The sequence below is a fragment of the Ailuropoda melanoleuca genome, chromosome 2 (assembly GCF_002007445.2).
Source record: "Ailuropoda melanoleuca isolate Jingjing chromosome 2, ASM200744v2, whole genome shotgun sequence".
In the NCBI taxonomy this organism is placed as follows: Eukaryota; Metazoa; Chordata; class Mammalia; order Carnivora; family Ursidae; genus Ailuropoda; species Ailuropoda melanoleuca.
In genome coordinates, this window is record NC_048219.1 from 20,839,501 (window position 1) to 20,863,429 (window position 23,929).

Genomic DNA, 23,929 nt, shown 5'->3' on the forward strand with positions numbered 1-23,929 from the left:
TAAGAAGCTATCTACAAGAGTCCCTATGCTGACCCTCATGAGTCAACTGAACTACTTGCCGTGTATTTGCCTCACATGCCTCTATGTTGGGACACATCTGTCTCCTTTTCTCGAAAGGTCCTCCCTGCCTCATGTCCATCTGAAATTAAAACTGTATGTCTCAGTTCAGCCTTCCCTACCCCTCTTCTCCCAGCCATATTTAACAGTTCCATTCTCTGGACATAACAACTATTCTAGAACTACTGGTTTTCCTTTTTTTCCATTTATTTATTTATTTACAGAGAGAAAGAGAGTGCACACTAGTGTGCAAGCGGGGCAGGTTGGGGCAGAGGGNTCTCCCAGCCATATTTAACAGTTCCATTCTCTGGACATAACAACTATTCTAGAACTACTGGTTTTCTTTTTTCCATTTATTTATTTATTTATAGAGAGAAAGAGAGTGCACACTAGTGTGCAAGCGGGGCAGTTTGGGGCAGAGGGAGAGAGGAGAGAGAATCCCAAGCAGACTCCCCTCCAGGGTTAAAACCTAACATGGGGCTCAATCTCATGACACTAAGATAATGACTTGAGCCAAAATCAGGAGTCAGACGCTCAACTGACTGAGCCACCAAGCGTCCCTAGAACTACTCGTTTTCTTATCTGTCTCCCAAACTAGACTGTCAGCTCCTCAAGACTAAGATTGTGCAAGTTTCTTTGTCTCCCCAACATCAGGTACGTTCAGGGTAAACAGTAGGTACTCTAAATAGCAGATGGATTGAAATTTATTGGAATACTAATAACTGGGATGGTCTAATGTGAAATTTAATAAATGCAAATTCCTGTGCTTGGATCCAAAACTTCAGCTGCACCAGTAGAGGCTGGGAAAGCAAGATTATTCATTCAGCAAACATCTGTTGACTATCAGGTACATGCCAGGTACTGTGCTTGACGCTGGACATAAAGCAGGCAACCAGGGAGACGCGTTCTTTGCCCTCATGGAGTTTACAATCTGTTGGGAGGATAGATTTTAAACAAGTAGTTAATGTAAGTGAAACGCTATAGAGAACAACATAGAAGCAATGGAGATCTAACCTCGTCTGGAGGGCCAGGGAAGACTCTACGAGGAAGGGCTACATAAGCTGGCCTGAAAGACTGCTGCAGTTCTCCAGGCAAAGTCAAGGGTCGGTGGGGCCTGGTGCTAGGGGTTGGGGTAGGAGATGTGGTTCGCAGCAGATCTCAGCTCTGTTATTACTTCCGTAGGTCAGCCTGCCCTGACCTTCTTGACAAGGTCACATCTCCTATAACACCATGAATACTCTTGCAGAACTTCTTTTTGTCGCAGACTCACGTGTATTTCCGTCATTCCTCGATGAATGACCGTCACACCCCTAGACTGTATGCACAGGGAAGAGACTTGTCTTGTTTTGTTCACCAGTGTATTCCCAGTGCCTAGGACCATACCTAGCATATAGGAGGCTCTCAACTGAGGTTTACTGAATGAATGAAAGAGTAAATGAATGAATTAGCAAGAGAATGAATGAGGAGGTGGGCATCTCAGGCAGAGGGAACAAGCACCGAAGACCAATGTGTCTGGGAACAGAATGAGGGGGAGACCAAGAGTGAGAAAATATGAGGGTTTGGTTGACTGTCAGCTATATATGAAAGAACAAAGTAAGATAGATGGCTACAAATTTAGGCTTCTTTGAGAAAAATCTCTCTACTCTGCCCTGGCTAGACTAAACCTAGGGTGTTATTTTCTTTCCTGGGGACCACATTTTAGTAAGGACTGTGACAAATATTTGCAAAACATTTCCACATGGGAAGTTCCGTCACATAATGGAAAGATCATGGGATTTCTGATTCAGACAGACAGACACCTGAGTTTGAATTCCAACTCTACCATTTGATCGCTGTATTGGACAAATCACTCAACTTCCCAGAGCCCGTTTTCTTGTCTATAAAACAGAAATAATAATATCCAAAGTTCTGAAACCGAAATAAAATAACATGTAAAATGCCTAACATGGTGCCTGGCACACAAGGGCGCCTAGTAAATGTGAGCCCCCACATCTATTAGAAGAAAAAGAATTCTGGGCGCTTTGAGCTAAGGAAGGCATCTTTATTTATTTATTTTCTAACATTTTATTTATTTGAGAGAGAGAGAGAGCATGAGCAGGAGGAGGGGTAGGGGCAGAGGGAGAGAGACAAGCAGACTCCCCACTGAGCAAGGAGCCTGACTCAGGGCTCCATTCCAGGACCCTGAGATCATGACCTGAGCCGAAGGCAGACACTTAACCAATGGAGCCACCCGGGTGTCCCAAGGAAGGCTTCTTGAAGGGGGCAAAATCTGGGCAGGTTACTTAGGGACTGGGGGACTTTATTTTATTAAAGAAAAGAGAGAGGCCTCAGTTGAGGGGGTGGGCGATTACCGGGCATGGCAATATGCTAGGCCCTGTGCATGGATAGAGAGCCAAGTAGAGCCCCTTCCAAGCTTCAGGCCCAGAATTTCTCTTCTGGGCAGCAACCTTCTATCCCTTATCTCACCTTCCCGATAGGAATATAATGCACAGGAACCATCTCCGACTAGTGTACCAGTTTTGGAAAGTAGGGAACCTAGAGCCTGGTTCAGGATTTGCTCACAAACTTGAGCAACCTCTGAGAGCCCACACTCTTTGAGCTTGTATAGTACGTGCACCCCACAATGGAGCTCTGAGCAAATGTGTGTGCGCACGTGTGCCCACACGCACACATTAAAGCCCACAGCCAAGCCCAGACAAAGCATGCTAGCCACACTGGAGCTCGGCTGTAACAACCAACAGCAGCCCATCCAGAGGGTAGCTTTGGGTATGGAAGGACTAGTAAGGGAGAAGGGAGGCGAGAGATGGGAAAGAACATATGTTCAAAAATAAACACTGCCTCCTGCTAAATGGTCTAGAAAGCATCTGTAAGAGGGGCTCTGGGCTGTGGGGTTTCCGAGGATGGTTAGTGCGGGAATGTTTTGTCTGTACAGTTGGGGCTGGGGGCTTCCACATCCTGCCCCACTGCCACATCTGGGGAAGTCATCTGTGCTGGGCTGATGGCTCCCTGAGCACTCCTATTTTAATGGCTCGTGGTGCCGCAAGAAGTGGCCCTGGAATGGCCATTCCAGGCAGCACTGGGGAAGGGTCTGGGGCGAGCCCCAGGCAGCCTGTTTGCTTTTCTCCCACCCCGGCCCATCTACCTTTCAGGCCCTCTCTGCCCAGGTGAGCTGGCCTGCATCCTGGTTGGCATCTTCCAGCTGCCTGCTGGGTGACCATGGGACCAGGGGACTTTGGCATGGGGAATGGGGAAAGAACTTGGCCTTGCTCCCCTGGACTGTCATCTCCTTGATGAGGCGCCAGCTCCTACATCCATCACGGTTTTCTTTCTTCTTTTGATGCAGCTCTCTCTCATCTCTTTGCAAAAGAGGGAGGTTCAGGGTTATGGGGTCACTTCCAAGACCAAGTGGTGCAGAAAGGGCAAGCACAGCACATTTTGAAAGAAGTGCTTCTCTCTGTGAAGCATGGTATTAGGGCGAGGAATGAAAAGAGCGAAGCAGAGAGATGTGCGGAGGGCTCCTGCCTCTGCTGTCCCCTCAGGTCTAAGAGGACCCCCTAGTCATTTCTGCCCTCGTGCTCCAGGGCAGCCCCATCCTAGACACAGTCCCTCAGCCTGAGATAGATGGCTGTAGGTGGAGACAGACAGTTCTCTGCTCCCCAGAGAACTCTGGAATGGGGTCGTTGAATGGCACATGGTCTCCCTGCCTTGCTGACAGCCCTGGAGAATGACCCGCAGGACCCAGGAGAAGGGGCATCACCTGCGAGATACCTGCAGGTCGCCTGGATTGAGTAAGGGGCCAAGGCTTCAGCGAGGGCGACGACCCCCCCACACACACATCCGTGTCCCCGCGGCAGCCTGGCTCGAGTGGGGGCCCACAGCGCATGGGGAGAAGCTGGAGGGGGCAGAGGAGAGGGGAGGGTTTGCGCTCCTCTCTCGGCAAGGGCTCGTAAAGCTGCAGGTGTGAGATGTTGTTATTTAGTCTAGAGCCTGGTATGTGACAGCCCGGGCCCTCTCTCCTGCGACTGCCGCCGCCACCGCCTCTGCTGGCCAGATAATTAGTCCATTACGACTCTCCCACCTCGGGTGGGTGGGGGCAGGGCGAGAGCCCACCCTCAGACTCCTTGTAATTCAACTTCCTGTGTTTTATGGAAGCGGGCTGTTGGGGGTAGAGAGTGAAAGGCCCTCCCTAGGCTTGGCCAACCCCTCGCTCCTCTCCCAGCCCCCACCTCGCTTCCCCCCCCCCCAAACCCAGTTGCTGTGGTGACCAAAGGTTATTTCCCAGCTTCGTATTCAAACTAATTTGTAAAAGTTTTTTACATCTCTTACCTGCCGAAAACATGAATACGAGACGGGTCTATCTCACCCCGAGTCTCGCTCTGCCTGTCTCTCTTTCTCCGCATCTCTCCTCTGTCTCTCTCTATTTTTATTACACGCTTATCGCCTTTTTCCCTCCTGCTTTTGAAATTGATTTCCTTTCCTTTCTCCCCCTATTCAGGACCTAAACGCTGAATGTTCGATATTTCATTTGAGACCGCTAATCGCATTACTGCCCTTGACGTTTTACAGATATCATATTATGGGCGCAAATTTGGCAAATTATTAGCGCTGTAATGTATAGCTTGTCAGAGGTATTTAAGACGCTAAGAGCCCAAGGCTTATCGGGGTTAGCAGAGAGCTCTCGTTGAGCTTTTGAAATGCAGAGAGCCAGTTATAAAACACACTGTGACTCTCTCTTCAGCTGGTGAAAAAAAGGAAAAGAGAAAGAAAAAGAAAAAAAATGTCACCCGTCTATCAGAGGCTTCCAGGGCTGATAACAAGCAAAATTCTTCTCTGTGGGTTTCACTGGAAATGTGAGAAGCTTTTAAAACATTTCTCAAGCTGTCTGGAAAAGAAAAAAAAATCTTTATTGAAAGGATGTAGCAATCTTTTTTACTGTGGCCTATTTATCTCTGGGGAAAAAGCTGTAACAAGAAGATCCCCTACCGGCCATCGGCCGTGTCAGGGCCTGCCTGGCTTTGGTGGCAGGACTTTGGTGTGGGGGGCTTGCTGAGAGAGAGTGGGGCCACCTTTGGCAAAAAGGGGAAAGGCTGCTGGCTGTGGTGCATTCCTCTGGGAGAGGTAGCCTCGGCACAAGACCTCGTGCCCCGCTCAGGGCTCATCGGACCCATCTCAGCAAATCCCTTTTGAATGCGTGTGTGATTGAACCAACCAACAAAATAAACAGAGCCTTGAAGCCGCTGCCCCACTTTGGCTGGCCCACCTGTGCCCCGAACCTGTTGGCCCTACTGCTGTCAGCACGGAGGCGCTCTCCCAGCCCCCATGACCAGCCCTGCTCTCTGAGCCTACGCCAGCCTCTTCGTCGTCTTGTCACTGCCATCTGCTGATGGCATCTCCCCTCTGGTCACCTGAACTTTGGCACTTGGCTCAATATCTCCCCCGCCCCTATTCCTGCCTTCGTCCTGGGAATTTCAACACCCACAGGGACCATCCAAATCCCGGGTTCTCTGCTCCAGTCTCCTTCACCACTACAGCAGAAGGCCAGAGGAGCGTGGCTCCACGCTCTGTCTGACTGTGTCCCAGGATTTCCTCACCTCAGAAATCCCACATTCTATCCTTCTACTAATGTGCTATTTCCTCTCTCCCCCGGAGACTGGTTTTTGACCTGATGGAGACCCTCAATCCTTGGACCATTCCTAATGTAACAAGCCCATCATTCCCTCCTAGTGTCACTCTTGTTCTTACCCAGCTTTGACTCTTTGATCAATCTCTTTAAAGAATGTCTTGGTTCCGTTTCCTTAGGCCTCGGCCTTTCTGCCTCTCTCAGGTCCAACTCTGCTGAAGCATGTGCTTTCTCCTCTACCCCCACCCTGCGATGCTGGACTGAGAACATCACACAACCAGTCTGACTGGTACGAACCCTAGGTGGGCCCTGAATGCTTCTCACCAGTCCTCCGGCTTGGCCTAGAATCAATTCCCTTTTCCATTTCCCACAGCACTTGTTTTAAGCCTTTCCTTCTCTCAAGAAATTTCCTTCCTTGCCTCTGTTTACCTCGTTCTCCCTGGATGACTTCATTCCCTGCTTTCCAGAGAGACTAGAGGCCGAAAGCTCAACTTTTCTCCCCTCTTAACCTTACCCTTGACCCAGAGGGTCATCTGCACAGCTGTGCATCCTGACTCGGTACTAATCTTCTCCCTGTGCCCTGGGGCCCATCACCTCTGCTCCTTGAGACCTTGCACTGCCATGTCTTCTTCAGTGTCCCTCTTCCTACCGGTGCCTTTCCCTCTACCTTCAAGCACCCTTGAGACTCCCCTTGAAACCTTGTTCTACGTTATCATTCAAGCACCTTACTTCCCCATCTTCCTTGTTCCCTTTACTGACAAACTTGTTCAAAAGCAGTCCTAATTCTCACACGTCCTCTTCCCCATCTCCAGCTCACTCAGCCCATTGTAGACTATGTTCTATCTCACCTCTTTATGGATCCTTGGATCACCTTTTCCCTCTTCAAATTCTCTTTTTCCTTACCTTCTCTAACTCATTTCTTTGGGTTTTATCTACTCCTCGTTTTCATTCCCTAGCTTCTCCTCCTTCGTATGTCTCTTCCACATGGTTGCTGCCCAAAATACCTTCACTCATCTCTTTTGACTTTACACCTCTGCCTTACATGATCTCCTCCATGCCGGTGGTACCACTTGCCCTCTAAACACTGATGACTCCATGGCTACAACTTCAGCCTCAACCTCTCTCCTGAGTTTCATGCCTCATATTCCAAGTGCCAACTCACTATCTCCCCTTGAACTCTTGCAGGGCACCTCATCTTCAATGTATTCAAAAGTGACATCAGTATATTTTTCTCATTCTGCAACTTAAATGATCCTTAAGCACCATTCAGCCAAACACACAAGCAAAACCTGGTTCAATTTAGATTCTTCCCTCTTTCCCTGCCTTTTACGTGTCCTCCTTCACCTAAAAAGAAAAGAAATATTGGGAGGTAGCAAAGGAGTAAGTCTCTGTCTTGTACCTCATATCAAAATAAATTCCAGATGAATTAAAAAGTTAAATGCAAAGGATAAGCCATAGCTAGATCTGTGTGGATATGTATAACCAGTTAGGGAAGGACCTTCTTAGCATAAACACAATGGAAGAAGTCACCAAAGCTTTTAAATTTCTATACAACAATGAAGTCCCACCACAAATAAAAATAAAAGACAAATACCAAAATGCCACCAGAAAAACAAAGAATTGTTATAAACACAGCTGAACATTTGATATCCCTAATATATAAAGAGCTCTTACAAATCAATAAAAAGCACTACTAGCTCAATATAAAATGAACTAAGGCATGAACAAGCAGTTTGCAAAAGAAATAAGAGAATCTTCAAATTAATATAGCTAGTATAAATTAAATAAATGAGATAATATTTTGCCTATACAAATGGACAACTTTTAAAATGATAAAGTTCAGTGTTAATAAGGGTGGAGTTAGATAGGCATTTTTATATACTATTAGTAAAAGCACATATTTGTGTAACCTATCTGGAAGCAATTTTGTAATGTGTAGCAAAAAGACTTAAAATATTCATGCCCTTTATTTTAGAAATTCCTTTTTTGGAATCTATTCTAAGAAAATAACTGGACACGTTGTCCATGATTTATGCATAAGGATAACCATTTCAGTATTATTTATAGCTGGGAAAATATGAAAATAACCTAAATGTTCAACAACAAAGAAATGGTTACATAAATTATAGTAAAATCATATGATGGAATATTGCATAGACATTAAAAAATAATGTTTTTGGAGAATATTTCAGAGAATATTTTGGAGAATATTAGCAGAGATCCTAAGATAAGGTTAAGTTAAAACTATGCATAGAAAAAAATTAAGGAATCACGCAAACATATTATACTGGGTGATAGGATTATAGGTTACTCACTGAGTTTCCTTCTTTAGAGATCTCTTGATTTTCTGAATTATCTACAATGAGCATATGTTACATTTACAATTAGAAAAAAAATTCTTGGGGTGCCTGGGTGGCTCAGTCGGTTAAGCGTCTGACTCTTGATTTCAGCTCAGGTCATGATCTCAGGGTCCTGGGATGGAGCCCCGTGGTGTTCTCCACGCCCAGTGGGGAATCTGCTTCGGGATTCTCTCTCTCCCTCTGCTCCTCCCTCCCCTCCACTGGCTCTCACACTCTCTCTCTCTTAAATAAATGAAAAATATTTTTTTAAAAAAGATTTATTTATTTACTTGAGAGAGAAAGCACAGGCAGGCGTGTAGCAGACAGAGAGAGAGAGAAGCAGGCTCCCTGCTGAGCAGAGAGCACCAGGTGGAACTCGATCCCAGGACCACAGGATCATGACCTGAGCAAAGACAGCCACTTAACCAACTGAGCCACCCAGGCACCCCAATGAATAAATCTTTAAAAAACAGTTCTGAGCATCTAGTCACCAATCATCCTCCCGTGTTTGTGCTCCCACTCTCTGTAGGCTCCTTCCCCTACAGTCCTTCCTTAGAGACAGTGCCAGGGATCATTTTTAAATGCAGGTGTGACTGCGTCGCTGTTTTTCAAACCCCGCCATGCCTCCTGTAACCCTTACCGTGCATTCAAGGTCTTCAGTAAGTTGCACCAAGTGCCTCACCCCACCTATTTCTTCAGTCTCTCTTCCCACATATCTCATCCTCCCTAAACGTGCCCTGCTTGTGCACAATACCACAGCTTTGCACGTCTTGTCCCTTCCACTTATTGTACTCTAGTTATTCTCTCTGGCATGCGCCCAAGCACTCTGCCGGGCCTCTGCCATGGCAATTAACCCCATGAGACTGTAAGAGCACTGAGGCCAAAGTCTTTTCCTTATTTTTGCTTATTTTCTCAGCATCTAGCACAATGCCTGGCGTGTAGCAGATGTTTAATGAATATCAGATAAGTGATCAGTTTGAGGATTTCTGATTCTTCCCTGCCCCTTTGATGACAGAGAACAAGCGGGAGAGAGCCCCTCTCGCCATGACATTTCAGGGTAAGAGAGCTCTGGTCTCAACCTCCCTGTTTGAATTCCCTCAGTGAGGGCCAACTAGCATCAACCAACCTCTGCTTGAATACCTCTTATGAGGGGGAGCTCATTACTTCTCAAAGCAGTCCTTGTCTGGATATCTGATTGTTAGAAAATACTTTTCTTAAAAAGAACCCAAATTTGGGGAGTCTAAACTAGCTTTCACTTTCCTCTTCTTGGCTTTCTTCATGGGGAACATACAGGAACCAGCTCCTTCTGCCTTTATCAGCCTCCTTTTAACGAACTGATGATTCCCCCCTTTCTTTCTATGGTTCTGTGTCCCCTGCCCTGCCTTGCAGTACTGTTTACTACAGTACTTACTACAGATTATCTCTACCTCACTTAGTAATATGGTGCTGACGGTTCATAGTAGTGCTTTCCATATGTAAAAGCTCTATGGCCTACAGTAGGTCTTCAAGTATATGGTTGGTTGGCGCTCTCGGAGAATGGTGCCCGGACCTGCGGTGCCCGAGGCAGCTGACCCAAGGCGCATCAGGGTGAGCCTGGCACTGCTTTGTGAATGCAGTGGGATCTCTCATTAGCGGCTGGTTCCTGTTGAGCTGGTTACCAACCCAAACCCCAAACCGTTCATTGCCAAGCCATGTCTCTTTTACCCCATTTTATGTTGTGGGGTTTTTATTTATTTATTTATTAAGATTTTATTTATCTGTTTGAGAGAGAGCAAGAGAGGGAGAGGGAGAAGCAGACTCACCATTATATGGAGAGCCCAATGCAGGTCTCGATCCCAGGATGCCGAGATCATGACCCAAGCTGAAGGCAGACACTTAACTGACTCAGCCACCCAGGCACCCATATGCTGTTGGGTTTTTAGATCCAAATTCAGACCTTTACATTATTATTATCATCATCATCATCATCTTTACTGTTCATTGAGTCCCTACTGTATACCAGGGGTAGGCCCTTCAGGTATATGCATATATTGCTATCTTCTATCAAATATTTTAGTCCTCATTTAACATTATAGGTGGGCTTTATTATTTCTGTTTTATAGGTAGGAAAACTGAACCTGAGAAAGCTAAGCAGTTTTCCCAAGGATGAAGAGCTTAGAAGAGACAGAAGTGTTTTCAGACTTCCAAGCCCATGTTCTTTTTTCATTCCCTCTTCTCATGATAGCGGTGTGTCTTTTTATGAGGAAGAAGGACTAGGACAGTATGACTTCAGTGTTCATCGTGTGACTGGCACAGTGTTAGGGGTGCTGCATCAGAGGTCTCCATTCCTCTCCATCACGACCCCGGGGAAGGCATCGGTAACCTGCTTCCTGTCCACCTCAGGCTCCTGCAGGTGGGAACAGAGAGGGCGATCCTGGGGCTTTCTGCTCACCAGTCCCTGAAGACTCACTGAGCAGCTCATGGGAGGAAGAGGGAGCTTCCAGGGTCCTCAGGGAACGGGAGGGATGGCCCGCTTAGCGCAACAGGACTGAGCCACAGTGGAGCTGTCCCTGAACCAGGTCAGTGGCTACATGTGCCTTTAAGAACTAGACTCAGAGGAAGGAGAAAGTAGATGACAATGGAGCAGAGGGCTTTCAATAGCACAGAAACAGGGGTTTGCCCCTTCTCTCTGGTTTTGGAGGGGACTACCTGGCTTTGAGTGCCTAATGCGTGCTGGATTAGTGGCTGTTACCTAGCGAATAAACTACGAAAGTCCACTGAAGGCTCTATCTGGTTTGGGATGTTGGTGTGAGTTTACAAGCCTTCAGTCCACATTGGTTCTTTCAAACTGCAGTAAGTAAAAACATGTACTAAGTGCTTGGTCTGGGCCAGGCTCTCTGCTAGGTGCTAGGACTGTAAGGCATAGGACACATGCCCTTCAGAGATTCCAAAGGCGCTGATGGACACTGAGGTACAGGTGAGTACCGGCACATAAGGGCAGGCTAGGTCAGAGTAGGGGTGGAGAATCAGAAAAAGCTTCTGCAGGAGATAATGCCCGACCCAAGGTATGAAAAGTTGGCAGTGGAAAAAAGTAGATGGCCACTCCAGGCATAGGGATCAGAATGAGCAAACAGGAAATCCTCCTCTGTTAGGGGAAACTAGACCCAATTCAGCATTGCAGGGGCATTGGGTGAGGAGCAAAGCGCAGAAGATGCGGTGAAGAGGGATCACGGAAGATCTTGTAGCCTCTGCTGAAGAACTTGAACTTGATTCTTTAGTCAATTCACATAACAATTGCCCCTATATCCCAAATACCATTTATTTGCTGTTGGACCCTGCCACAGCACTGGTATGTAGTCCGTTCTAGAGATACGAGTCACCCTTCAGCCTGCTATTTTCTCCTTGGGTTTGGGGACCATCAGGTGTCCCAGTGAGGTGGTCATTCCTTTATCATCATCGCCATCATCGTCATCATGGTTATCGTAATAACCGAATAATAAAACAGAATTGCATGTGAGAGAGAATTGTTATCCAACATTTCATCGACCTAAAGTCTCTGGGACATGAAAGCATGCCTCTGGCATTAGAAAAGAGTCCAGTGCTCACTTCTCTGGCCATCTGTAGTCTGATTCAGACAGACATTTAAAGGGTGTAGAGAATTAAGACAACAAAGAACACATCTAGAACAGAAAGTCCTGCCATATTATGAAGCTCTTCAGGGGAGATGTCATTCACCGGAGAAGGGGGAGCTATTGAGTGGTCCAGGGGGTAGTTACAGCGTGTCCTCTTGTTAGGAGTAAAGCTTTCTGGCTTCAAGGGGGTGGTGGCCGTGTAGACTGAAGAGCTTCATTCCACCCTTCCTTCCCTCCCTTCCAGAGGCTTCTGGGAATGTAGTAGAATTTAACGTGTGAATTAGCAGAGCCACCACGGATCACTAAAGAGAGTGTGGATGTTGGGGTACGTCTCCAGCCACTGAAGTTGACATCCATTTCCCGGAACCCCCAAGCATCCTTTGGTACTTCAAGACAGCACAGAGCAAGACAGAATTGACTCCTTGCCCTGCCACAGCTCCTGGGGAACGACTTAAGTCGATGTCCCCTTGCAGGTCTGAGAGGACACACAGGGCCTAGCTAAAGCTTCTGGTCAGAGGGCTCCCTGTTAAGCACTGGCTTCTTTGATCCTGTGGCCCATTCCTGACTGTGAGGCTGTCAGGAGCTGGCTATGCCTGTGGGTGCAGGCAGGCCAAAAGAGAACTTGCCAGCAAAGTGCACTGAGAGCTCAGCAATTCCCCTGCAGCCTGGGGCGGGAAGAGGGCCCCAGAGCCTCTTCCTGCTCCATCACTAAATAAGGGGGTTCTTAAAATCTAACAGAAAAACGGAGAAGGGGGCCTGTTTCCCAATCCCAGCAGGCTTATGGGTCTCTCCTGTGTCTGCTTGTGATGATGGAGTAGAGTGACCTTAAAAGGCGTGGCCTGGGCCACATGGACTGGCTGGAAAATTCTTGGAGGTTCCCTCACTTACTCTCAGATTCCCCCGTGGAGTGGGAGACTGGGTCGTAGGAGTGCCTGCAGGGCCCCAAGACAGAAAGCAATTCTTCGCAGGAACCACTGATCTCTGGAACGTCTTCCCCAAACAAGGCTGTCTTGGCTAGAAGTCACTCAGTAAGCGCTTTGGGGTAAGGCCGTGGGGGTGAAGTGTTGCTTTGAACTGGGTTACTTAAGCCACCACTCTGGAAGGTTGGAAAACAAGTGGTGCAGATTTACAAGGTCTCATTAAACAGCCTGTGGGCCCTATGCAGGACTCTGTCCTCGGAGGTTCTGTGCTGTCCAGAGGGCCATGGGCGCTGCATCTCTGGGCCCGGAACCGCGGGCGGGCAGCCTTCCTTGGTGCTCACCCTCCTTGCTTTCGCCCTGAGCTGCCGAGATGGGGAAGGATGGGATCTCGTTGCTTCACTCTCATGAAATGGCGCATCAGTAAGTGCTACTTAAGAAAACACATGGTCTGCCCCTCGAAAAGGCCCCCCTCTGCTGCTGCCGCCACCAACACCTTTCTTTATTCCGCCCGAACCTCACCAAGGGGAATTCGAAACAACTGTGGTGATAAATCCGCCTGCAGATAATTGGCAAGAAAACAACACTTGTGCAGTATATAACGTTTTATGGTTGTTTCATGTACTTTATTATAATACTAATGAGCAGTTATATATCAGGAGCTAACTGCACGCCGGATTAGCTTGTTAGCATGATATGAAATGGCAGAGCAAACAGTCCAGGCCCCTCGCTCCCTGCATGCCTCCCCCACCCTCCCTCCCTACCCCTCAGTCCCATTTGCACTCAGTAATTAGTATGCAAATTAGGCCCCGGGACCACACAAGTTCTAGTATATTACAAGGGCTTTATTATGCTCTTGTGAGTACATGATGGAAACGGCCCATGACAGTGTTTATCTCAGTACCTCTGTCTTGCCTTCTCCTTTATCTCTCTCTCTCTACCCCTCTGCGCGCGCGTGCGCACACACACACACACACACACAAACACAAACAACGCACACCTTCCTTTGCATGGTCTACAACCAACCTCTTCCTGAACCAGAGCTCCAAACTTGATAGAGGCTTAACTGGCCTTTCTACCTCTATTTGAACACATCTAATAATGGGAAGCCTGCTCCTTCTGGAAGCCATAGTTCCATTCCAACGGCCATAATTGAGAGACAATTCCTTTTTCGTGGCTGTTAGTGTGTGTGTNTGCATGGTCTACAACCAACCTCTTCCTGAACCAGAGCTCCAAACTTGATAGAGGCTTAACTGGTCTTTCTACCTCTATTTGAACACATCTAATAATGGGAAGCCTGCTCCTTCTGGAAGCCATAGTTCCATTCCAACGGCCATAATTGAGAGACAATTCCTTTTCCGTGGCTGTTAGTGTGTGTGTGTGTGTGTGTGTGTGTGTGTGTGTGGTGTCACAGACCCCTTTAAAAATTTGTTGAGGGGCGCCTGGGTGGCACAGCGGTTGAGTGCCTTCGGCTCAGGGCGTGATCCCGGCGTTATGGGATCGAGCCCCACATCAGGCTCCTATGCTATGAGCCTGCTTCTTCCTCGCCCACTCTCCCTGCTTGTGTTCCCTCTCTCGCTGGCTGTCTCTATCTCTGTCGAATAAATAAATAAAATCTTTTAAAAAAAAATTTGTTTAAAGTTGTGGACCCCATACATATTCACCTACATGCAACATTTTATATTCGACTTTAGGAATCCTAAAACCCATGCTAGAGGGGGGTCCATAGACTTCTTACCTCATATTAGGCCAAAATTTAATTTACCTTTATCTAATTCTTGCCCTGGGATTAAAGTTCTGCCCTTTGAATCTCTTCAGAAGAAACCTCTCCTCTTTATGATAAACTGGCAAGTATTTAAGAATTCCTATCACATTTCTCAAAGTATTCTTTCCCCAGCTGCCCCAACCACTGATCACAAATCATAGTTTCAAGACCTCTTTCCACCCTGACCAAATCTGCCCTAGTTATCAATGGCCTGCCAATAGTAGGAAGCCCGAGTCTGAGCAGACTGTCTCCACTGCGCTGTGGTGTGACCAGCCCTCCTTTGTTCTGTACACTGTACCTCACGAATGTGGCCAAAGTCTTCTGAAGTCTTTTTGCAAATGTAAATTCACCCAAGACTCCCAGGTCTTCTTCCCATGAATTCTCAAGGTATAATTCCTCCAACCTACACTTTCTCAGATTTTATATCTTTTTTAGCCTACATGTAGGAGACTTAGTTGTTCTGTTAAATTTCATTTGTGTTCCAACTTGTGGAAGTGACTTGAATCCTGATTCTGTAGTCCATCTTGGCTGTCCTTAGCCTCATCTCACTTGAACATTTGTTAGCCTTATTGTTTCTGACTTCAAGTTGTTGATAAAAATGCTTAACAGGGCAAAGGACATCATCCTGCTGTGTGTCACTGAAGACCTCTTTTTCAAACACTGATCGCTATTCTCAGGTACGGTGATCCAGTGTGCTCTGAATCCACCTAACTTTCTCCTATATGTGGTCACCTTCTTTACCCTCTTTTTTCTGGCTCGTTTTACCCTACAAGTGTTTTTTAAACCTTCCTCCTTCCTGAAAACATCACCCCTTGATCCTGCATTTCCCCCTCAAGTACCCCTATTTTTCACATTCTCTCTTGAAAGAAGAGTCCACACTTTCTCACTTCCCATCCAGAAGTCAACTGGCTGGTCTGACTTCTGCCTGCACTCACTCCATTGAAATTGCTGTCACAAAGATCACTAACAGTCTCTGAATTGCCAAGTCCTGTGGACACTTTTCTCTCTTTGTCTTATTTGATCTCACTTTTGCATTTGGCACCAAAAATCATTGCCTTTTTATTTTATTTTATTTTATTTTATTTTATTTTATTTTATTTTATTTTATTTTAAGAGAGAGAGCACCAGCAGGAGGAGGGGAGGAAGAGAATCTCAAGCAGACTCCTCATGGAACACAGAGCCCAACAGAAGGTTCAGTCTCACCCCTCTGAGATCATGACCTGAGCTGTAATCAGCAGTCAGATGCTTCACCAACTGAGCTACCCAGGCAGCCCTCATTGCCTCCTTCTTAAAAATACTATTCCCAGGACTTGCCATGAGTCTGGGACATGACTCTCATAGATCTGTCCTAACTCTGAGCATTCCTTCTCAGTCTTCTTGGGTGGCTCCTGTTCTTGCACCTGCCCCTAAACCCCTCAGCTTTCTATGTCTAGCTCTGTTTTCCCTCTTCTTTTTGTTTGTTTGCTTATTCAAAATGAGTACCAGTGAGTAATTCTATGTGCCATGCACGTATTAGATGGTAAGATTCAAGGATTCGTGTAGCACAGACCTACCTCCAAGGAGCTCAAGCTAATACTCATAATACAATGTGATGAGTGTTTGAAGGGAGGAGAGGTATGAGGAAGATATTATAAGAGCCAAGAGGAATGGGTGAGCCACTCTGAGAGGGTAGAAATGATTTCACAGCAAAAGTAATACTAAAATCAGTCTTAGAGGATGAGTAGGGGTTACTAAGCTGTCCTAAAAATCCCTTATTTCTGAATCCGCTGCCTTATCTTTTTTCCGTCTGCATCGTTGCAACACTCTTCCACAGTTTTCAGATTCCGGGTCTTGTTCCTTGCTCCCTTCAACCCACACAACTCCCCAATCTATCCTCCACACTCATCATGAGAGTTTAAAAGATAAATCTGATTCTGTAAAATACTTTGTTGACTCCCTTTGCTTATAAGATAAACTCCAAACTCTCAGCGCGGCATGCACAATCTCTCTTACAAATCTGGCCTCTGTTAATGCATCCGCTCTCTCTGGGTGCTTTTTGCTCGGCAGGTGGTCTTGCCCGCTCTGATAGGGTCCCTCATAGTTGGTCATGAGAAATCCAGCCTATAAAAGGCTTTCTCTCACATAGCTTCAGCTGAACTTTGAAGAATGCTCCCCCACCCACCCAAGCTCAAAATCTACACCTAAAGGCCTCCCACCGAGTCCTCCCCGAGCCACCTTCCTCTTCCACTGCCTACATCTCTTTCCCAGGCTGCAGCAAAGCCCTTCGGTATAAGCGAGAGGAGAGAACAGGGCAGTTGCTGCCCAGAGGAGAAAGACAGAAAGGCGGAAATCTGTAAAGCAGGAGCACAGAATAATGGGCTTCATGAATACTTAGCATAAGGAAGAGAAGGAAAAAAATCTGTGTAGCAGGCAGTTTTTGTAAAGCGTTGAACTGTACCACACATCACCCCCTGACAGGCCCTGATGTTAGCTCCTGGAATGGATCACAAGAGACTCATTAGAAAAAACAAATATTATCGCACGCTGAAATGATTTATGGAGAAAAATGAAAAATTTTGTGTTGTTGCGTTCCCTCTCACTCACTCCCCCTCGCCTCTGCCTTCTTATGGGGAAGTTATTTATGGCTCCAGACCCTTAACAAGAGAACAGCAAAGCTCTGAGCTGATCACTCCTGCAAACTGCCTACATTTGATTTTTATTAGTGACTTAAAGCTTCCTTTTTTTTCTTTATTGTCCTGGGTGAACCAAAATGCATTTTAATGCCTGCTATTCAGGCCAGATAAGAAATGTGTCTATGGCTCCCACACAAACCAGCCACTGCGACGTCTCTGCCCAGAACCCGGGGTGCTGTTGAAGTAGGGAGGGAGGAAGATCAAACTCTTTGAGAGGACGAGCCAGGTGCCACGAATAGGGGCACTTAACACATCTCCCCCTTCCATGGTGGCCACGAGGTACAACAAACTGGGTTTCCTTGTTGAGGCAGAGACCGAACCAAGGAAGTTTTGGACAAGGAAAGGAGATGGTAATTGACAGTTATTGTGGCTTGCTATAAACCAGGCTTTATTCTAGAGGTTTTCACTAGATTTTTTCACTCAATCTTCCTAACAACCGGAAGTTAGGTATCCTTATGCTCATTTCGTGGAAGACGAAACCAAACTCCAGAAAAGTCAAGTAACTTACCCAAAGGCACGTGGCTAGGAATCATCTGTGCTGGGAGTCCCGTCCAGGTCCATCTCATACCATTGTCTCGATTCATTCCTCTGTACACATTGTCTCCTAGATTGAATCCTGAAATCTCTAGAAACATAGCTTCTGAGCATTAATTGAAAGGTTCATCAGAGACCTATTTCATAGGCCTATCTTTTACCGGCCATAGAATCTTCCCCTCTCTGTCCTGGATAGGTGTCACCAAGCCCCTGCTGGACAGTGTTATTTTTCAAGGCAGCCTGTGGAGCAGTTCTAGAGGTGTGCCCCTCACGCTGGACAGTGACCTGAACAACTCCAGTTTGATCAGATGCTTTCCCATTCTGGTCACCTCGGTCTGGCCCATGGCAACTGTTAGCATCCCTCTTACCATATGTCTCTTGGACAGAGGTCATTTTACAAAATGCAATATTGAGAAATTCCTCTTGAGAAAAATTTTAGCATTTGAAGTCTCCAGATGGAAGGTAGTCCTTGCTGCCCTCACGGTGGCTACAGGAGAGTCTGGGCTTGACCTAACTAATGCTGATCACCTGCGGCTGCCTGGCCTTCAGGATCTTTGACCCCTGTCTTTGCACTCTGGTCCCCTAAGGCCTTAGAGTCTCTCTAGCTGCTTCTCATGAAATAATGGCAGCACTGGGCCAAGAACACAGTGGGTACTGGTACAGACCCCCGTGGACCCTCAAGATATGTTTACAGTCAACCATCATTTTCCCTTTCCTGGTTATTCCCATTCTGACACAGCAAATAGCAAGCTCTTACCATGAAACTAACAGTTAACTAAGAAATCTCAGCGGGCAGGTGCTGACCAAGTCTTTCATTTGTCTCTGGGTGCTGCTAGTCCAGGGTCAAGCCCTCAGTAAGGACAGCCAGTGGTGGGTTACAAACCGAGCTCCCCCCCACCCCAGTGACTAGCCTTGGGAAATGTCCTGCTAATATCTCTGTGCTTCAGGCTGTCTCTCGTGGGATGGCGAAGATGTTGGGAGTGGAGAAGGGGTCAACAGGAAGTGCAAACTATGGAGAGATGGCCTGTGTGGACAATCCAGCTAATCCTAATCTGTGCTTCCCTTCCACGGTTTGTCCCAGGGGAAGCTCGAGTCCCTGGAGATAGGACAGTGGTATTGGCACCATGGGCCTGGGAGCCCCAGATGAAAGGCCACAGGGGCTGCACTTTGGTGTAATCTGTAATTCACTCTGACATCTAAACAGAAGGAAGGGCCACTGACTAAAAAGCAGCCCATCCCCCTACACCCCCCCAACCTTGTTTAGTCCCCAGGAAGGAGAATTGGCAGCCCAGCCTGGACATGGCTAGCGGTCCTCCCTGGAGCATCACGTTCTCCTTTGGCAAACTGGGCTGGGCCAAAGAAGCCTGGAGGGGGGAGCAAGGGAGTGCTAGGGAAAGTAGGGGTGATTGAGCAGCCCTCTAGAGCAGGACTCTAGAGGGTCTGAGCCTCCCTGTCCTGCTCCAGCCCTTCCCTTCCCGGGCCTACTCTAGGGCCAGCCACACGGGGCCTCATTCCTGCAGGGCCCCGTCTCTCAGCAGTGTTGCTAGGTGCGGTGAGCCCGCGCCTGCCACCGGCTGGCCAAGGCTCTGCCTGGAGACCACTGGGGAGGCTGGGAAGAAGGAGCTGCATTATTTGGTTGATCCCTCCCTCCCTCCCCCAGCCTCAGCACAGTGAGCTTTCCGGAGGGATGGTTATGAGCCAGCCCATCCCCAGGCCTTCCTCTTTGTGCAGAGACCTCCCCGTCAGACCCCCCACCTTCGCTCACTACCCCCTCCCCCTTCCCTCCGGTTCAGCAGAGCCAGAGTTAAGCCCGGGGTTAATGCCCAGTGACACCTGCAGGTTGGCTAGTGTTGTTGACATGGGGGTGGGGGGAGGGGAGGGGTGATGGGGGAGATCGTTGGTGGCTTTATTATGGAGAACTCAGCAGGCCTGGGGCCTTCTATTGTCCAAGTGGCAAATAAATAAATAGGAGAAAGTAAGTCTTCCCCATGGCTTACCGACGGGAGGTTAACAGCTGGACATGACATGACAAATTGGGCATTTTTCTTTGGGGACTGATCCTTACAGCAGCTAGCAGGGAGAATGAGAGAGAGAGGGAGGGGGGAGTTGAGAGAGAGAGAGAGCGAAAGAGAAAGCCGGAGCACAGACCCAGCTAGTCACAGAAGTCAACGTTGAAGCCGCTTGTGCATGGACAGGGGTACGTGACTGGGGCGTACAGCGAACACGGCATCATATTGTGGACATTCAGGAAAAAAACCTACAATAATTTTGCATGACTGTCTCAGGAGTGAATTCCAGAGCCCTAGAGGCTGGGTATCTGGCTGTGGGGAGAGAAGGCTCTGTCTCCTTGGACCCTCTCCCCGACCCTGCCAAATGGAAAACCAAAAGGTCAACATTGGCTCCAGTCTTAAAGGATCTCACCCCTGCAGATGGGTAGACTGTGGACAGTGGTGGAGCCTATATCCCAAGCCTAAGACTGCAGAGGCGTGTCCAGCTGGCTGGTACTGGTCCCAGCTGGGCAGCAGAGCGTCCCACTTGTCCCTCTAGCTCAGGTTGGGGAGCTGGGCCCCTCCCCTGGTCCCATCCCACCTTCTTTCTCTTCCCCCAGCAGTGCCCAGCAGGAGGGCTGGAGGCCCAGAGGAGATAACCTCTCTCAGACAATCTTGGTTGCCCACTGTAAATCGAAGTTGGGAGTGGGTGGGGGGGCGGGAAACAGCAGAACAGAGCAGAAGCAGATGGAGAATGCTTGGTCTCTGCCAGGGCCTCGGAACCATTCAACCCAAGGACTGGTCACCACCTTTTCCCGAGGCAGCAGAATGTAGTGATTAATAGCTTGTCCTTCAGCCAGACAGATCCAGGGTCCCATCCTGTTCCTTTTCCTCTTGACCCTGTAATCTTGGCCTGTTATTTAACCTTTCTAAGCCTTGGTTTCCTTATAGGTAAAATGGGGATCATACTAGTACCTTCCACATAGGCAGAGGCAAAGTTTAAATGAGTTAATGGATGAAGTGTTGAGTGTAGAGTCTGGCACGTGATAAATCCTTTATAAATGCGACTTAGTATTATTCTGGGGCTAGCCAACCTTTTTCTCCCTTTTGCCCTGTATTTTAAGATTGACAAGGGGGTGTGCTGTATGGAACTGTCCTCTGCAGAGGGAAGGAAGTACATATCCAGTCTGCATCCACAGAATTCATATCCATTGTCTCTAAAGGCCTGGTGTGGATTCGCCTAGAGCCTTCAGAGAGCCTTGCTTGCAAGAATCACCCTTTTTCCCTCATCCTCCCCAAACTCATGTTTCTAGCAGTGGGTTGCTGGGAGAATCTTTGCCCACTCCGTGGGGGAATCCTTGCCCGCTCCGTGGGGAAGCCTGGCCCGCTCCGTGGGGGAAGCCTGGCCCGCTCCGTGGGGGAAGCCTGGCCGACACTCCGAGGACATTTCAAAGGAAGAGAGGATTCCTGAGCTTCCGGAGGGTTTGCAGCTTCTTTTTCTAGAAGGCAAACTCTCCATTCTCCCTCTAGAACCAGAGAAAAAACACAGGAAAATTAACCAACCTGAAGTGATTGTTTCATTCAGGAAATCCTGACTGAACACTTAGCAAGTGTGGAGCACTGCTCTAGACACTGGGAATAGAGCCAGAAACAAAGCAGGCGAAACCCCTGCCCTCAGGAAGCTTGCCTCCCAGGTCTCTAAGAAAGGCACCTCAGTGTCGGAACAAGTCAGAGCTGCCTCCGCCCCCTACGTGGGCTTTCCAGGATGGCCAGGGCCTACTGTGGTCTTTGAGGCTCTTCCTGTTGGATTCGGACCCACAGGAAAGCCAACCACAAGGGAACCCAAGCAGTGTGCAGGACGTGAGAGAAGAGCTGATGGGACATCTGGGAACTTTGGTTGCATGGAGGGCAGTTTCCAACAATTAGCAGAAGCTTCATTGAAGGGAGGCTTGAGAGGAGGGGGAGAAATGTGGAAAAGGAAGCCAGAGTGTATCGCGTGCTTATTCCTTGCCAGAACACCAGGCCCTTATGTATCTGCACCGATCTCACCTCATAGGCGCTCTGTGAGGCAGGTAATATTATTCTCCCCACACAGGTGAGGACCCTGAGAGTCAGAGGAGAACGTGACTTATCCAAGACCCATAGCTGGTACGTGACAAGAACTGGATTTGAATCCAGAGCTGTGGGTCTTTCCTCTGCCCCATAATGTTCCATATTGGTTTGCAGGAGAAAGCCTACCAGAGGGTTCAGAGGCAACAACTGTGGAAGGGGAGAGGCGAGGAGAGCGGGCCAGAGTTTAGAGTGTTAAAAGGGCAAAGGAGAGGAGAAATGGAGGGGGGCCTGAAGAGCAAGCGAGACTTCAGCCTCCCTAAAGCATCAACCCCCGTATCCTTTCAAAGTTACAGTCCCTGTTGTTGGCCCGACCCTATTGCAAATCTTCCTGTACTAGGTGAGGAAAAATCTGAAACTGAGCAAGAGAGAGGGACTCGTTCTCTAAAGATCACTGCCAGACCATGGAACCGACGGGGTAGAAGGTTGATGGACAAGAGATCCGAAAGCTGTAGGGCCTTCCCCCGTGACCAAGATAGGAAGCACACTGTGGGGAGCTCACGCGCATGGTCAGGTGAGCGGCTTGTTCCCAGCCTCGGTTGTTTGGACCCTTCAGCCTCCTCGCAGCCAGTACCAAAGGCTGAGTCTCTCGTCCTCCTCCCCAAGCCCAGAGCCTGGGCTCAGGGGCCCCTAGGCCCGGTCCGAGAGTTCCAACGGCCAGGCCCTTTACCTGGAGAAGCACTTCCGCTGCCAGGATCTGAGAGCAGGAGCCGCTCAGGAGGGCTCATCTTCCAGGAAGCCCTTCCCCCAGCCCCCGCGACTCACTCCCCTATATAATATTCCACGTTAGCTCATAAATGCTGCTGCGGGTCCCCAGCCTGATTGAATTTGGAAGCCATTGTTTACAGACGTCTGGCTGTACAGGGGGATTTATTGAATTTTCCATGAAATGTTGCTCCCCTAATGCTGTAAAAGGCAAGCAGCCCACATCAGAGGAGCCCTGCTCTACAGGATCATGTTACCCCGAGATGGAGTGCCTGCTTTAGAATCGTGGACGCCCCCAGCTCTGGCTGTGAGCAGGCGAGAGAGGCCTTGGGGCTCGCTCCTGACCCCACCGCACTGGCACCCCAAATCTGTGACTTCTAAGGCCACATCTGTCCTTTCTTTCCCCTCAGCCCTCTTCCAGTCAATCCCAATGGCCTCGAGTCTCTGTCTCAAACACAGCCCTCAGAGCCACCCTCCTCTCCCCACACCTGCTGCTGCCTACTTCACAGCACTCACTGTTGGCAGCCTGGCCGGTCCCCCTGCTCTGCTTCCCCTCTCGGCTGTCCTGGGCCACCTGACGGCAGGTGACACAGCATAGGTGTTCAGTCAGCGTTTGTTTTGCAAAGGAATAGGAGTCAGGGCAGAAAGAAGGGAGGAATGCCTCAAGGCGTTCCAGAATGTCACAGGTGGAAGGGGGCCCTTCACTAGCACTTGGCCCTAGGGATCTATGACCACGAGAGGCCCCAGCACAAGGGAAGGGCATCACCAACAGCCCCATGAGACACCTGAAGTGGAGATGTGTCCTTGCGTGCATCATAGAAATGCAACTGGGCCAAGTCTTTCCCATTTTCAAAATCCGCACCCTTCACTGCCTCGTGGCTCAAAGGGTGGTTTATACTTGACCACTTCTACGAATCGGCACTGGCTCATTTCCGCCATCATCCCTGCCTCTTCACTGGATCCGCTTGCTCTCGTAAAGGTCATGCATCTGAAACCCTAAGCCTCTCTTAGCTCTTGCCCCTTCTCAGCACCTCTTCAGCTAACCTGCCAGCTGCCTTTCGGAAACTCTTCTCGCCGGTACCACGCTCCTGGTTCTTACAGACAGCTCTTTCTCTGGCTCTTTGCCCCCCCTCCTGCCCTAAATAGAAGTGGGTGTCTCCCAGCGTTTGTCTTTGACCCTCTGCTCTCAGTATACACTTGCATCTGATGATCTCATCTGTTCTGCAGCTGCAACTATCGTCTTTACTTGGAGGACTCCTGAATATAAAGCTCCAAATGTGACCTCGGGCTGCTCTGATCCCATTTTTCCAACTGCCTGGTGAATACCTTCAGCGCTATGTCCCATAGACATCACAAAATTCAATCCATCGTCTAGCCCCCACCCCCATCATAATTCACCTTCAGTGGTCCTTATTTCTGTTGATGACATTATCATCCTTTCAATTACCCAGTCATGAAATCCTGGAGTGATCTTTGGTAAAGACTTTCTAGAACTGCAAACCCACTGCACACTGAATATCCCCACCTGGGCAGTGCTGTCCCCACACAGCATTATGACGCCTCGACACAAACACACGTAATCCACTACTTGTTCTCTTTCCTTTATCCTTTC

General features: G+C 48.4%; 1 protein-coding gene and 1 long non-coding RNA gene across 5 annotated transcripts in view; one reads left to right on the plus strand and one right to left on the minus strand.

Moving 5' to 3' along the window:
* RNF220 (ring finger protein 220) overlaps positions 1-23,929 on the plus strand; it is a 216,699-nt gene that overhangs the window by 95,220 nt on the left and 97,550 nt on the right. The window lies entirely within an intron of this gene.
* On the minus strand, positions 609-17,595 carry LOC117798763. Of its 2 annotated transcripts, none has more exons than XR_004622906.1 (3): positions 17,490-17,595; positions 4,842-4,935; positions 609-988 (listed from the first exon to the last, which is right to left on the minus strand). It is a non-coding gene; the product is annotated as an uncharacterized LOC117798763 (long non-coding RNA). The 2 variants fall into 2 exon arrangements; XR_004622905.1 differs by having other exon boundaries at positions 4,842-4,939.